Here is an 11,535-nt window from a genome sequence, read left to right as displayed (position 1 = left end):
AAAGATGCCCCCTGCACATGTGCACAGGTGCACCCTCACCTGCAGCCCTGGCAGTTGACCCCGCTGCCCTGGGGTTGGGGGAGAAGAGGAAAGTGCCCTCTCCCGTGATTCCCCGTGCCCACATATCTGCATACGGCACAAAAACGGAGCAGACCCGGGAGTTCTGAATTTGTGTAAATGTGTGAACCGTTGGCCCACTCCACTGAGGCACCCACGGCCAGGCTATGACACATAGGGTGTCAAAACATCCTCTGGGGTGCATGCAAGACTTCAGAGGGATTCAGGGAGAGGGAGGTAGTGGAGAATCTGTTCTATTTTTTACCATAGAGAGTTGGGGGCACCCAAAAACAGGGGCCCCGGGTGCATTGGTGGTTGGGTGAGCTGGCTCAGCTTGTGAGCTCACAGTCCATGGGTTAGACAAAGCCCTTACATTAGGCAGCCTTTCCCCTGTGGACTGGCCCTTTCATGAGAGGGCTAGCCCGCTTGAGAGCAAGCTGCCAGACAGCGAATATTCTTTGGTTCCACATGGACTACTTTGCTGGGGCCATTCCTCACGGCACCTTCCCTGCTTGTGGTGAGACAGAACCCTCAGCATCCTTTGCCCTCCCCCATCTACATTAGGGATGTGCACGGAACCGGTTTTCCTGGTTCGGTTCGAATTCAAGTTGAACTCGAACTGAACCAGGAGGCTTGGGCTCAGGCTCAATCAAGCTGGCCCTGGTCTGGTCTGACCATCAAGCCAGCTCACAAGCTGGGTTGAGGGCTCAAGGGGCATACTTGTAAAGGGGAATCCTTGCGTGGTGAAGCAAATGGCCTCTGAGTAGGCACAGACCTCACTGTAATGGTTGTCACCCCTGCAAAGAGGCCTGAAGCTGGCCACAGGCATGGCCGGGCCAATTATTTGGGAGGCTGGTGGTGGGCCTGGAGGAGAGCTCCCGCCACTGCCATGACCACTGTTCACCACCATCCCCTGCCATCCCAAGCCACGATCGCCACTACAGTTGCCATTGGTCTGATTTAGAGGTAAATAAGAGCATTTTTAATCACCACCCGCCCCCACCCCCTGCAATTACTACTGGCCAAACCTTTTCCTTTACTTATCAGCTCATGTGTTGGGGCTTTGAATTGGGGGTTGCTCGCCTCAAACCTGGACTGGCACCATTGTTCGGGGGGCTGGTTCGGCTTGAGGGCCTTCAAACCTGCCCAGTTCAAACTCAAACCAGTTTGCACATCTCTATATCCCATACTAGCAAGTGCAGATCTGCCCCTCCCTTCCCATAATGAAAGCGGAATTCCACCCCTGCAGGCCATAAAACTACCCAAGAATTTGTGCTTGTGTGGTGCTTTCAGGGTGTGGGGCACCTTGCGGGGGGCAGTAGTGCCCTTGCTGGCAGAAGAAGCGCAGACATGGCAGGTTGTTTAAATGCCCTTCCCCTATGGAGGGTTTGGGCAGAGCACTCCAAAAAGGCACAATCCCACTCAGCATGCCCTGTTCAAGATCGTGACCAATCACGGCCGTTTTGCTGATGTGGTGTAGGGATGTGCAAACTGGCTTGAGATCGAGCTAGTTTGCCATCAAACCGGTTCGGCTTGAGGATTCGATCTTGAGATGAACCCTCTGGGCCGGCTCAGAGCTGGTCTGGGGTTTGAAACATGGGTGTTGCATACATTGGACAAGGGGGGGACAAATGTCCCCAGGCCCGAAGGGTCAGGGGGCCCACAAGGCTGCCACCAGGTGCTGCTGGGACATGCAGCACCTTCCCCCATGCTTCCCCCGGCTTCCCCCTGTGCTTCCACCTCCCAGCCCCTTGCCTCTGCTCTGCCCCCTGGCCTGGTCACCATGCAGGAGCCGCCAGAGGAAGGGCTCCCCGGCCCCGATCCACTGCCGCCCCCGGACAGAGGATGGAATCTCCATACCTTGCCCCGATCTGCACCGTTAAGCTGGCCCTGCTGCAGCTACCCTCCCGAAAGACTAACCAAACGGTGAGTTCAAGAGATGGAGAGGGGAAGGCTTGGTGAGTAAGGTTGCCCAGCCCCATGGCTTGATGCTCTGGGGCACATGATTGCTTTGCAAACACGATAGAGGCCTCTGCTTAACTTTATCCCCCGGCCGCCGGGAACCTCACCACACCCCTGGTTCAAAAGATTTTTTAATAATAAACTCACTACTGGGCCCAGGGTAACTTCACTGCTTCTGGGGCATGCTGCCACAGTCACAGGAGGTTCTCTGAAGCTTTCACCTCCCTCTGCCAGCCTCCACCCAGTCTTTAAGGGGCTGGTTCAGCCCATTTTCTGGCCTTTCCAGCTCTCTCATGGCTCGCGGTGGCCATTTTGAAGGTCCATTGACTCAGCCATGCAGAGGCCAATTGGGCATATGCAGAGCCTCCAAAATGGCCACTGCAACAGAGGGCAGGCCCAGAACAGGCAGAAGACCAGCCAATCAAGCGATTTCTGGTAATAATGGAGGCCAGCGGGGGAGCAGGAATCCCCAGAGATGGCCTGTGGCTGCGGCAGCACCCTCCGAAGGGGGTAAGTTGCAGGGTTTTGTTTATTACCTCAACCCCCCCCCCCCGAAATGAACCAAAATGGGGAGTTCAAGGGGGTACAAAACCAAACTGGCCTGAGTTCAGTTCAGACTTGAACCAAACCTGACCAACTGGTTTTGTGCAAACCCCTATTACTCAGACTCCCAAATACCAATGGAATGTTGGCATCTGACGAGGTCTAAAATTGCAACCCAATTAGAGCATCAATGAAGATTTTCAGATTTGAAATGACCCCACATGGATGGTGATTCTTTTCCTCCTGCACTTCCAACATCCCCTGTGTGTGCATCCATGTGTGCATGTGTGTGCGCGCACACACACACACACATGCATCCCATCCCTGGTAGGGATGTGTGAACAGTTTGAAGAGGGTTCGGTTCAACGTCAAACCAATTTGGTTCGACAGTTCCGCGGCTGAACCAAACCCCCGCCCCCGTTCAGTCTGACCCTGGACCGAAACACACACACCCCAATGGTTTGGGGGCATTTGCAAATTTGTTTTTTAATTTTTGTTAACCTTTAGCCCCTTGGGGGGGCTTTCTCTAGGCCACGGGGGAGTCCACAAAGGTTCCCCCTCCCCCTGCTGGCCTCGGTCATCACCGCCACGGCCCATGCGGCCGCCTTTTAAAAAAAATGGCTGCCATGCATGCACAAATGGCCTCTGCAAGGCCCTGGACCATGCCAGGCCTTGCAGAGGCCATTTGCGCATACGCCGTGGCGGACAAAATGGCTGCCGCACCAACATACAGAGGCCCAAACGGGCTGAAAAAAGAAGCCCGCTGCAGTGCTGACTAAGGCCGGCAGGGGGAAGGGGAACCTTCGCAGACCCCCCCCCCCGCAGCCTAGAAGAAGCCCCCTGTAGGGACTAAAGGTTTTTTAAGATAGATAGATAGATAGATAGATAGATAGATAGATAGATAGATAGATAGATAAATCATGACCCACCCACCCCTTGCCGGGCTGAACCAAACCTGGAGGGGGGTGTTCGAAGCAGTGCTGGACCAAACTGGTCCAGTCAGGTGTGGGTCCGTTCCAGACTCGAATCGAACTGGGCCAGCTGGTTCCATGCACATCCCTAATCCCTGCATCTAAGGGAATCTAATGCAGAAACCAGAGAAAGAAAGCTTAGGAACATAGGAACATAGGAAACTGCCATATACTGAGTCAGACCCTTGGTCCATCTTGCTCAGTATTGTCTACCCAGACTGGCAGCGGCTTCTCCAAGGTTGCAGGCAGGAGTCTCTCTCAGCCCTCTCTTGGAGATACTGCCAGGGAGGGAACTTGGAGCCTAGATGCTCTTCCCAGAGCGGCTCCATCCCCTGAGGGGAATCTCTTGTAGTGCTCACACGCCTAGTCTCCCTTACGTCTTAAGGGGACAAGTCATGCTTGCTACCACAAGAGCAGCTCTCTTCCCTCTCTCCTCTTCCTTTATACAGCAGGAGCAGTTCATGAACATGGGCTAAATGAGACCAGGGTTTGGAAAGAGTTTCATAAGACTGAAGAAGGAACATGCATTTTTATTAAATTCGTCATATTTTTCTGAAGGATAAAAGAGGAATAATTAGAGCAAAGGAGGAAATCTGGATAATAATGAAGCAGATTGCCAATTTGCAATTTTCCCTAAGGGAAATTAAGGATATTAGAATTTTCCTCTCAAATAGAAAAAGGAGCAGCGTCGAGCTGACCCTGGCCTTGCATGAGCTCTTTGGGAGAGGAAATTGAGATTGCCGAGAATAATAACGGTGCAGGCTGGCCCCATTATCACAAAGCATCTTTAGGGGCAGGATTTGAAGAAATTTGAATGTAGAGCCCAAAGAAAACACCTTTGTTATCATCATCATCATATCCCCCAGAGTCATAGGAACATAGGAAGCTGCCTTCTACGGAGTCAGACCCTTGGTCCATCTAGCTCAGTATTGTCTGCACAGACTGGCAGCGGCTTCTCCAAGGTTGCAGGCAGGAGTCTCTCTCAGCCCTATCTTGGAGATGCTGTCAGGGAGGGAACTTGGGACCTTCTGCATGCAAGCATGCAGGATCTCTTCCCAGAGCAGCCCCATCCCCTAAGAGAGATATCTCACAGCACTCACAGGTGTCTCCCATACAAAGGCAAAACAGAGGAGACCCTGCTTGGTAAAGGTGACAATTCCTGCTTGTTGCTACCACAGACCAACTCTCCTCCCCAAAAGTCTCTCTACCTCACCAAACCACAGTCCTTGTGAGGAGACAGAATTGCTCAGAGACACAGAAGTCATTCATACAATCAAAAACTGTATTCTACTCAGGTTTGGGAGGTGTGTGCACTCCCAATTTTCAGTTGTGTGGAAGCAAGGTAGGAAGAAAACCTTGCTTCCACACAATCACTTCTACCCAGGATTTTCTCTTACCTTGCTTCCACGCAATCGAAAACTGGGAGCATACACAGCTCCCAAACCTGGATAGAACACAGTTTTGGGGGCCATTCACATGACCAGTTGGGGGGAGGGAGGGGCACAGGGGGAAGGCTGATTCAACTCACTCCCCCACCCCCTGTTGAGTGCTTGAATTTTGCTGGGAGCTTGGACCATGCTCCCAAACGATCCATCTGCATGGTGCGGTGTGGAGCTCTGGAGGCTGGGACGCATCATCCTGGCCTCCGGCTATCCCACAATGCACCACACGACATGTATGGTGTATTGGGGGATTCCCCCAGGAGACAGGTGCTCTAGGCGCCCATCTCTGTGTTTGCTGGGGCTGAACGTAGCCCCGGGACACATACAATCCCAGAGCCCATGTAAAAGGCTTGCTTGAGCCTTTAATCCCGGCTAAAAGCCGGGTTGGAAAGCTGGGCTAGGTGGCGTCACTATGCTGGGATCAGGTTCGATCCCAGAGGTTCTCACATGCAGCCTAACCCAGGCTGGGCATCCCTACTCTGGGTTAGGCTGCATGTGAGAACAGTCTCTTTGATTGTGCGAATGCCCTCAAAATCTTTGCAATTTATCTGAAGAAAGGAACTTGTTGATTAAACAAAACTCAATCAACAACAGATCAGGCAAAAATTGACAATCACACGCAAAGGAAAGTAATAATTTAATTCCATTGAAAACGCTTTCATGTAATGTTGCTGGGTGAGTCAATAAGCAGACTAATAATGATTTTAATCAAAACACAAGATGCTATGTGCTCCATTAGAACAATTATACGCAGAAACAGAAAAACAATAGCTTTATTAGGACCAACATAAAATTTGCACAGTACAGTACAAGCTTTTAAATCCATGTGTTTTTGTCTACTAGAGAATACCATATATGGTCATCCAGAAGAGAAATCCTGGAGCTGGAGGAAGAAAACAGCCAAGCGTCTGCTGTTCAGAACTTCAACCATTGGCAATGATGAAAGTATGTCTGAAGAAGAAAATAATGTGCACTCCAGTTACTAGGTCAGAGGGCAAAGATTGCCCACCCCTGCACTAGGCAATACTGTCCAATATGGCTTGTGTACATTTTATAACAGCAGTCAGTGAGCTAGGGCCACTAGGAAGCTGCATGGGCTAGGGGTCAACATGGCCAGAAAAGGAGCTGCTGCAGGGATTCTCTCCCCCGTCCCACCCCTCACCCCCCAGCAGGGACTCTGCAGTTATCCACGGGTGGCAGAAGCAAAAGGAAGACGACTGCGGGGAGACATGATAGGGGTCTATAAAATCATGCATGGAGTGGAGAAAGTGGAGAGAGAGAAATTTTTTCTCCCTCTCACATAACACTAGAACCAGGGGTCATTCCATGAAACTGATTGCCAGGAAATTTAGGACCAACAAATGGAAGTACTTTTTCACACAACGTACAATCAACTTGTGGAATTCTCTGCCACAAGGTGTGGCGATAGCCAACAACCTGGATGGCTTGAAGAGGGGTTTGGATAACTTCATGGAGGAGAGGTCTATCAATGGCTACTAGTCTGGTGGCTATAGGCCACCTCCAGCCTCAAAGGCAAGACGCCTCTGAGTACCAGTTGCAGGGGAGTAACAACAGGAGGGAGGGCCTGCCCTTAACTCCTGCCTGTGGGCTTCTCAGAGGCATCTGGTGGGCCACTGTGTGGAAACAGGATGCTGGACTAAATGGGCCTTGTTGGGCCTGATCCAGCAGGGCTGTTCTTATGTAATGAAGGACCCACAAGGCTCTGCCATCAGCTAGAGGGCCAAGGGCTGCTACTCTCCGCACATGTGTGTTTTTGTTTTTGTTCTCTGTGCTGGTTTCAAAATTATTATTGCTGCCATCTATTGTAAGCCACCTTGAGGACCATTTGGTTGGAAGGCAGGGTATAAATCCAATAAATAAATAAAGATGGCATCAGCTAAAGTTAACCTCTAGGTTGCTAATATAAGAATTGGTTCTGTCTAGGTTGCTGGTATACGAATGGACACATTTTTCTTTGCTCCTGCCCTCTGACTTAGAACTAGAGACTCACGAGTGAGTTCCAATTAGTGCCCGAGACAGATCCAAATAACTACAGGCTTTTGAGTGGCCATTACTGCTTCATCCCAGCATGCTTTGCTGCAGCTGGGAATCTTTCTGCAGCAGCAAACACAGTCTAACTTAATAAAACCTGCAGAAGACTCTCTTCCATTCTCTCCCAAGACCTACAAATGGCATCTTCCATCACACCTAAACCTAAACCTATCTTCCCCTCCACCTTTAAAAAAAAATGTATCCACTTCTCCAGACTCTTCCCTTAAACCAGTAAAAAATATTTTCCAGTATTTCTGCTGAAAAAACAGCATTTGCAGGTTTTTTAAAATGTGACGTTGTCAGCTTTTCTTGTAGCTGAATCATAGCCATATAAGGGGAAATTATCGCTTCCTAATATCCTGTCCTTGTTAGAATTTATTCAGGGTATCGTATGATATATATACTGTTCCTATAGTACTCAGAGCTGAGCCTTAGCCATCACTTCCATTTTCTACACCAGGAGTTCCCAACTTTGGGACCCAAGGTATTGCTGGATTATAGTTCCCATCATCCCCAGCCATGGCTGTCAGCCATTTATGGTTGTGGATGATGAGAGTTGTAGTCCAACAACATCTGGAGACCCAAGTTTGAGAACCTCTGGAGTAATGTGTTATCACAGATCTGTGCACATTTAAGCCACACCCTGTATGGATTTATCTGCCACAAGATGTGGTGATGACCACTAGCTTAGTTAGCTTTGAAAGAGGGTTACACAAATTCATGGGGGAGGCAAGACCTGACATATGATTTTTAAATGGAACTTATAGGGATAGTATATCTCCAGAAGACATTTTGATTGCTAAACACACTGTCCAGAATTGGGCAGTATCTAAAATACATGTATTTTAAAATACATATTTTCAATACTTTTGTATTTTGTATCTAAAATACATTTGCCAGGTATTTTGTATTTTTAAAATACATTGCCTAAACCAAAATACACCAGCCAATTATTGCTTTGGTTTTGTTTGTTTTGTTTTTGCTTCAGGAGCTGCTTTTTTTATTGCAAGCAAGCAGCCCATTAGCAACAGCAAACTCGTATGCTCAAGTTCATCAGTCAGTTGAACAACCCAGTCAGTTCTGTGTTGTCTTTGTAGCAACTCAGCAAGCAAGTTGTTAGGAGGCATGCCCTTTCACTCTAGGGTTCTCTAATTAGAAGTAGGACCAGGTCTCACAATCAGTGAGACCCAGTTTTGTCCGGTGAGCGGGAAGAGCAGGCTAAGCCCCACTCTCCCCGCTCACGAGCGGGCAGGGAGCCCTGGGAGGCTGGGTCGGCTGCCCACACGATGGCCGGCCCCGAGACGGAGCCGGCAGGGGGTGGGGGGAGCGGGGTCCACACGGCCCCCGCAAGCCCCAGTATGCCCTGTGCGAGCATGCAGGTCATACTGGAGAGACCCCTGAGCCAAGAGGCTGCTTTTAAGCCTCCCGGCCAGGGATCTACTCGTGAGTAGGCGTGGCATGAAGGCGCGCCACGGCTACTCACGGTCGCAAAAATCAGGTTTGCAGGAGCGCTCGCTCTACAAACCTGCTTTTTGCCAGAGGTTCTCGAGTGGGTTAGCCGCTCCAGAACCACCGGGCTCGGCTGCGAGCCCAGTGGTTCTGACGACCAACAAAAATCAGCCTCTGCTAGCCCGATTTTTGTTGGTCGTGAGAATAGCCCCGTAGTATAACAAGGAGAAAAGCTTGTTACTGGCTTGACCAGTTTGAAATGACCAGGCTAATGTCTTTCATTGATCAGTGAACACCCACATTGGGATGAAAACTCCACCCCCACCTCCTTGGAAGGTGGCAGGATTTGCAGACATGACGATTAATTGAGATTTGCCTACACATTGTCTTTCTCTGGTCTACAGTACAGCAATCAGCAAAGCGCAGTTAGGAGGGCAAGAGGTAAATAATTATTTCATCTCCTTAAAAATGTTTTGCAAACACTTTGGGCTCTTAGGTGGCTGGGGATCAAAGCCTGATTCCCAGCCAGCAACTACCCTGTTTGTTAGGTATTTGGGGGATGGGGGCTGTTCCATCCTGAGTACTGTATTCTTTGGTAGGGTTGTGGTGGGGGAGAGAATGGGAGATTTTCATTTGCTTCCTAATTGCAAAGAGGTGAGAGAAACTGAGCAGTCTTATGTTTGTGTGGCTGGAAAAAGGTCCTATGTTTCCTATGTGTAGGGTCCAGTGTCCATCCAGTCCAGCATCCTGTTTCACACAGTGGCCCACAAGATGCCTCTAAGAAGCCTACAGGCAAGAGCTGAGGGCGTTCCCTCTCTCTTGCTGTTGCTCCCCTGCAACTGGTATTGAGAGGTATCTTGCTTCTGAGGTGCCTGGAGCTAGATACACACAGCCTTGCAAGGATAAGAGAAATGCTTATAGCTGTCGTGCTGGATTGCTGAAAATGCTTTGCTATGCGTTTTGCATGCTCATTTTATGGGAAGTGTTTGGGGATATGATTCTGTGTTTGTTTTGTACTTTGTTGTGCTATTCCTAGAATGCACCATAGGCTATGTAGGTTACATGATGAGTTGAGAGTCTAGTATCCCCCAAAATTCACTGGTGATGTTTAAGCCATGCTGACCTTTTGGATGTTGTGTGTTGTCCCATTTTCAGCATTGTCCAGCGGCAGAACACTTTCCCCATTGGAACAGGTTGGGCGGGGGGCAGGAATGTGACAGAATGGGCCTTTGTTTGGCTTAAAATCACATTCTAGTTTCTTATCAGAATTTCCCACAATTCCAAAAGCCAATTTTTGCCTGGGCCCACACCCACCACTTTTGTGGATTGATTGAGGCTCTACACACGATCAATGTGTCGAGCCAGGAGGGGGTTTGGTGGGGAGAGTGGGTCAAGCCTGTTCTCCCCGCACATGAGTGCCCAGCCCCTGGAAGTCCCGTGTGAGTGTGCAGGGCATTCTGGGGAGACCCCCAAGGCTGGGAGGTTTGTTGTAGCCTCCCAGTTGGCGGTCTCCTTGCGAGTCGCTGAGGCAACTCACGACCAAAAAAAATGGGGTTAGTGGAACTATCTCTGTTCTATTCCTGTTAAAGTAGTGTTTATGCATTTTAAATTTATTTATTTATTGTTCAATTTTTATACCGCCATTCATAATGCATCTCAAGTGGATTAAAAAAGTTTACATACAATAAAATTTGAAAACCGTAAAATCAATTAAACATTAAAAACCATAACAGACCAAAAAACAATTAAAAAAGATGAACAGAAGCAAGAAACCTGAGAAACTTAGCAGCCTCTAAGGGGTAAAAGCCTGAACAAATCAACATGTCTTTAGCTGTTTTTTTTTTTTTAAACAGCCACAGATGTCAAGGAGCAGACATTCACAGGGAGAGCATTCCAATGCCTGGGGGCAACAACAGAGAAGGCCCTGTCCCACGTGCATAATAATTTAGCCTCTGTCAATGTCGGCACACATTGCAAAGGTCCCCCTGATGACTTTGTTGGGCAGGCAGAAACCTTTGGGAGCAGACCACCAAGCTCACCCAACGAGGGCTCAGTCACACATACCAGGCCAGCATGATCATCCACAATTAAATTATGGATGAGAGATGTTTTTGAATTTACTGACCAGGCTTTCAACAGCAGAACCCTAATCTTTGAAGGAGTGTTCCCAGAACTCCCTGGAGCTGTCAGATTGGGAGAAGAGCTGGGAAAAGGAATAGCGTTCAGTTGCCTAGACCATTTCTCCCTGTAATGGCCTGCCCAACTCCCACCACCATATCTCCCTTTGCCCGCTACCTAAGAAATACCTGTCCCCAGACCAGCTTCCTGCTCCAAGGCACATTCTAAACATCACAGGCGGGCAGAGTTTTTACAAAGAAGAGTTCAATTAATAGTACAAGGACTGTACCAAAAGCAAAGTCCTCTTCAACCCACCCCACCCCCAACCACTGGGAAGTGGGTTCCTGCACACACCAGGATGTGTTGCTTAGTGAACAGTGCTGCCTGGGGAGGCATGTTGTTGGTGCCATCCCCCTTGCAGACACCCCAGGAGGCTTTGCAGACAGGGCTGTTACCCTAAATCTCCTCCAAAAGAGAGTGTCACACACCAGCCAAACGTATCCCAAAGTCCATTTGAGATCCTTGAAAGCACTCCACACACAAATGGGGCTTTGTCTTCCGAATTCTATCTTATCTTGATGTATTTCCAGGTTTTTAAAATGCTGGTTTTAAGCGAGTTTTTCTGAAAATGCCAGAGCAAATAGGGAGAGGCACTGACGTAGAATCTATTGGGAATTCTGTCTGGTAAGAGACACGCTTCTATTACAGCAGAGTGCACAGAGGCACAACACAGTGGAGTCTGACTAGGCATGCTTGTCTGCTGAGAGTAAAAGAAACTCTGAGCCAGTTCATAGTTTCAAATCAATATAAGGAGTCTTTATTGGTGAACTCCATTCTAGATAGGAAAGTGAGGAGACAGGCTCTCTAATCTATCTATCTAGCTGGATGCAGATGGATTCTGCATCTCTGCACACATGGTGCAGGGAGAGAGGAGCTTGCAT

The 11,535-nt window shown here is 49.1% G+C and overlaps 1 long non-coding RNA gene across 1 annotated transcript in view; it reads right to left on the bottom strand.

Moving 5' to 3' along the window:
* Positions 1–5,710: 5,710 nt before the first annotated feature.
* The window catches only part of LOC128328510 (uncharacterized), a 47,024-nt gene continuing 41,199 nt past the window's right edge, over positions 5,711–11,535 (bottom strand). Inside the window, exon 3 of the long non-coding RNA XR_008309263.1 lies at positions 5,711–5,926. This is a non-coding gene — a long non-coding RNA (uncharacterized LOC128328510). The remainder of the gene's footprint in view (positions 5,927–11,535) is intronic.

This window comes from Hemicordylus capensis, chromosome 5, assembly GCF_027244095.1.
Source record: "Hemicordylus capensis ecotype Gifberg chromosome 5, rHemCap1.1.pri, whole genome shotgun sequence".
Lineage (NCBI taxonomy): Eukaryota > Metazoa > Chordata > Lepidosauria > Squamata > Cordylidae > Hemicordylus > Hemicordylus capensis.
Note: the sequence above shows the minus strand (reverse complement) of the source record. Positions and strands in the feature narration are given on the sequence as shown.